This window comes from Schistocerca serialis, unplaced genomic scaffold, assembly GCF_023864345.2.
Source record: "Schistocerca serialis cubense isolate TAMUIC-IGC-003099 unplaced genomic scaffold, iqSchSeri2.2 HiC_scaffold_768, whole genome shotgun sequence".
Classification (NCBI taxonomy): Eukaryota; Metazoa; Arthropoda; class Insecta; order Orthoptera; family Acrididae; genus Schistocerca; species Schistocerca serialis.
In genome coordinates, this window is record NW_026048373.1 from 22,501 (window position 1) to 27,500 (window position 5,000).

At 51.3% G+C, this 5,000-nt stretch overlaps 1 non-coding gene across 1 annotated transcript in view; it reads left to right on the top strand.

Moving 5' to 3' along the window:
• Positions 1-4,273: 4,273 nt before the first annotated feature.
• LOC126452122 (small subunit ribosomal RNA) overlaps positions 4,274-5,000 on the top strand; it is a 1,911-nt gene continuing 1,184 nt past the window's right edge. Inside the window, exon 1 of the ribosomal RNA XR_007584517.1 lies at positions 4,274-5,000. This exon is cut by the window's right edge and continues 1,184 nt beyond it. This is a non-coding gene — a ribosomal RNA (small subunit ribosomal RNA).

Consider the following 5,000-nt stretch of genomic DNA (forward strand, 5'->3'; position numbering starts at 1 on the left):
CCCCAATACACCTTTCCCTACAACAATGTGTATCTGAACCTACGCTATATCGTACCTTAACCTAACCTATATCGTACCTTAACCTAACCTATATCGTACCTTAACCTAACCTATATCGTACCTTAACCTAACCTATATCGTACCTTAACCCTAACCTATATCGTACCTTAACCTAACCTATATCGTACCTTAACCTAACCTATATCGTACCTTAACCTAACCTATATCGTACCTTAACCTAACCTATATCGTACCTTAACCTAACCTATATCGTACCTTAACCTAACCTATATCGTGCCTTAACCTAACCTATATCGTGCCTTAACCTAACCTATATCGTGCCTTAACCTAACCTATATCGTGCCTTAACCTAACCTATATCGTGCCTTAACCTAACCTATATCGTGCCTTAACCTAACCTATATCGTGCCTTAACCTAACCTATATCGTGCCTTAACCTAACCTATATCGTGCCTTAACCTAACCTAATTTGTGCCTTAACCTAACCTAATTTGTGCCTTAACCTAACCTAATTTGTGCCTTAACCTAACCTAATTTGTGCCTTAACCTAACCTAATTTGTGCCTTAACCTAACCTAATTTGTGCCTTAACCTAACCTAATTTGTGCCTTAACCTAACCTAATTTGTGCCTTAACCTAACCTAATTTGTGCCGTAAACCTAACCTAATTTGTGCCGTAACGTAACCCATGTTGTGCCGTAACGTAACCCATGTTGTGCCGTAACGTAACCCATGTTGTGCCGTAACGTAACCCATGTTGTGCCGTTAACGTAACCCATGTTGTGCCGTAACGTAACCCATGTTGTGCCGTAACGTAACCCATGTTGTGCCGTAACCTAACCCATGTTGTGCCTTAACCTAACCCATGTTGTGCCTTAACCTAACCCATGTTGTGCCTTAACCTAACCCATGTTGTGCCTTAACCTAACCCATGTTGTGCCTTAACCTAACCCATGTTGTGCCTTAACCTAACCCACGTTGTGCCTTAACCTAACCTACGTTGTGCCTTAACCTAACCCATGTTGTGCCTTAACCTAACCCATGTTGTGCCTTAACCTAACCCATGTTGTGCCTTAACCTAACCCATGTTGTGCCTTAACCTAACCCATGTTGTGCCTTAACCTAACCCATGTTGTGCCTTAACCTAACCCATGTTGTGCCTTAACCTAACCCATGTTGTGCCTTAACCTAACCCATGTTGTGCCTTAACCTAACCCATGTTGTGCCTTAACCTAACCCACGTTGTGCCTTAACCTAACCCACGTTGTGCCTTAACCTAACCCACGTTGTGCCTTAACCTAACCCACGTTGTGCCTTAACCTAACCTACGTTGCGCCTTAACCTAACCTACGTTGTGCCTTAACCTAACCCATGTTGTGCCTTAACCTAACCCATGTTGTGCCTTAACCTAACCCATGTTGTGCCTTAACCTAACCCATGTTGTGCCTTAACCTAACCCATGGTGTGCCTTAACCTAACCCATGGTGTGCCTTAACCTAACCCATGGTGTGCCTTAACCTAACCCATGGTGTGCCTTAACCTAACCCATGTTGTGCCTTAACCTAACCCATGTTGTGCCTTAACCTAACCCATGTTGTGCCTTAACCTAACCCATGTTGTGCCTTAACCTAACCCATGTTGTGCCTTAACCTAACCCATGTTGTGCCTTAACCTAACCCATGTTGTGCCTTAACCTAACCCATGTTGTGCCTTAACCTAACCCATGTTGTGCCTTAACCTAACCCATGTTGTGCCTTAACCTAACCCATGTTGTGCCTTAACCTAACCCATGTTGTGCCTTAACCTAACCCATGTTGTGCCTTAACCTAACCCATGTTGTGCCTTAACCTAACCCATGTTGTGCCTTAACCTAACCCATGTTGTGCCTTAACCTAACCCATGTTGTGCCTTAACCTAACCCATGTTGTGCCTTAACCTAACCCATGTTGTGCCTTAACCTAACCCATGTTGTGCCTTAACCTAACCCATGTTGTGCCTTAACCTAACCCATGTTGTGCCTTAACCTAACCCATGTTGTGCCTTAACCTAACCCATGTTGTGCCTTAACCTAACCCATGTTGTGCCTTAACCTAACCCATGTTGTGCCTTAACCTAACCCATGTTGTGCCTTAACCTAACCCATGTTGTGCCTTAACCTAACCCATGTTGTGCCTTAACCTAACCCCATGTTGTGCCTTAACCTAACCCATGTTGTGCCTTAACCTAACCCATGTTGTGCCTTAACCTAACCCATGTTGTGCCTTAACGTAACCCATGTTGTGCCTTAACGTAACCCATGTTGTGCCTTAACGTAACCCATGTTGTGCCTTAACGTAACCCATGTTGTGCCTTAACCTAACCTATAATGTGCCTTAACCTAACCTAAAGTGCGCCGTAACCTAAACTATATTGCGCCTTAACCTGACGCACGTTGTCGCTGAACCTGCTCTGTAATTGTTATGCAACCCGTTAAAGTAGTGTAGTGTTGCCTAACCGCAACCCTCGCAATATAGTTCGCTACTCGCACTGCCCCGGTCCCCTGTGTATCGCGTCATGTTAAACACCTTGCAGGTGTTGCTGACTTTCCACATGCTCCTGCTATAACACTGTTAGTGTGGATAGCAGCAGGACGTACATGCCCCCCCCCCCTTCCCCCCCTGCCTTCGCAAGCTGGTCGGTGAGAAGTTTGCATGTTCAATGCCCTTCGCATGCCGACGTACTCAGCCTACGTTGTGGTACGGCCTGTCACCTGTCCGCCGATGTACGCAAAACCCACAAACTGTACTGCACATTGCTCCGTATGTACTGAATGATACATCGTGGCCCATGTGACCGTATGACGACAGCGCCTAGCAACGGCGGACCATACAGTCCAAATATTGTGCACGCAGCTACGTGTCGTCTCCCTATAAGAGCTGGATTGCAGTGTGGTACGCCATACAGACGTGTGGGAGGAACGGACGCCCTGGATGGCGATCAGCATGAGCAGTCTGTTGATGTAGTGGAGCGTGTATTCGGACGTAGTCGTCTCTTCTCACACACCGTGATAGCATGTTGCACCGCGTTCCACATCTGCGACATGCTGCAGAGGCGGGCTGACAGTCGTTCGCGCAATGGACACCGCATACGTACGGGGTCTACCTTCCACGTGTTCTCTAGGCGTGCACATGTTGTTGCGTCTATGTGGGCAGACGTAGTGTGTTGTGACACCTGACACAGGCATGCAATACTCGTTGCAAATGGCGATGGACGTGTACGTTTGCTGGTGACGTTACGCAAATGAACAACCGGTAACCCGTTGTGGTGCGGTTGTTCTCGCTAGAGGTGAATCAGTGTTGGCGACGATCGGTCGAGCTATTAACCGGTTGTTTCAGGGATACCCACCATGCCCACGAACGTGAAAGGGGGACCCACCATGCCCACGAACGTGAAAGGGGAATCTGGGTGTGAGGCGATACGCGGCGGTGGCTGGGTGGGACCGTCCCCGGCCGGTGAGGGGGGGCCGCCCGGCGTGCTGGCAGCGCGGTGCGTGGGCGCACGCGCTACAGCCGGCTGGTGGGGGCGGCCGGTGGCAGGCGCGCCGGCCGACGGACGCGGCAGGCGGCGCAGCTGCGCGCCGGCGCCCCCTGCTCGCGGCGCCTTGCGGCCAAAGTAGGTCCTCGCGGGCCCGGTGCGAAGCGCGGTGGCCATCTGCAGTGTGCTGGTCCGATTGAGGACTTTGTTGCGCTGAGGATGCGCCGCCGCCCGGCGCTCGGCGCCGCGACGCCGTCTGCTGCTCGGTCGCCCCAGCGGTTCTCGCAGGTGGTTTGTATCGCAGCTGTGCGGACGTGTTGGCGCGTGCGCTGTGCTGGGAGAGTTCGCTTCGGCACCCAAGTAGGGCTTTTGTCCTTCTGTGGCGCTGGCGTTGGAGCTGCCGGTCACCGTAGGTGGCGCGTGTTGTCTCCCGCCGGCAATGCCACGACAGCACGCTCCCGGGCCTCTGTCGGCAGCGGCAAGCTCAGTTGGGAGCACGGGTGGTCGCACCTAAAGCGTCTACTCGCCTAACTCCGGGCGATTGCGCCTCTCTCGAACCCGACCAAGTACTTAGGACGGCGCTGCGCGCCGCCGGGACCTGAGAGGGTTTCGAGGTGTGTTGTGCAGGGGAGCTCAGCCTCCTCCTGTTTGCAGAATAATTGAGCGGACGCTTGCGTGTTCGCGCGGGCCCCCGGGACACACTCCCGGGCGGCCGGCTGCTCAGCTCTAGTTGACGCAGCTCCCTGGTTGATCCTGCCAGTAGTCATATGCTTGTCTCAAAGATTAAGCCATGCATGTCTCAGTACAAGCCGCATTAAGGTGAAACCGCGAATGGCTCATTAAATCAGTTATGGTTCCTTAGATCGTACCCACGTTACTTGGATAACTGTGGTAATTCTAGAGCTAATACATGCAAACAGAGTCCCGACCAGAGATGGAAGGGACGCTTTTATTAGATCAAAACCAATCGGTCGGCTCGTCCGGTCCGTTTGCCTTGGTGACTCTGAATAACTTAGGGCTGATCGCACGGTCCTCGTACCGGCGACGCATCTTTCAAATGTCTGCCTTATCAACTGTCGATGGTAGGTTCTGCGCCTACCATGGTTGTAACGGGTAACGGGGAATCAGGGTTCGATTCCGGAGAGGGAGCCTGAGAAACGGCTACCACATCCAAGGAAGGCAGCAGGCGCGCAAATTACCCACTCCCGGCACGGGGAGGTAGTGACGAAAAATAACGATACGGGACTCATCCGAGGCCCCGTAATCGGAATGAGTACACTTTAAATCCTTTAACGAGTATCTATTGGAGGGCAAGTCTGGTGCCAGCAGCCGCGGTAATTCCAGCTCCAATAGCGTATATTAAAGTTGTTGCGGTTAAAAAGCTCGTAGTTGGATTTGTGTCCCACGCTGTTGGTTCACCGCCCGTCGGTGTTTAACTGGCATGTATCGTGGGACGTCCTGCCGGTG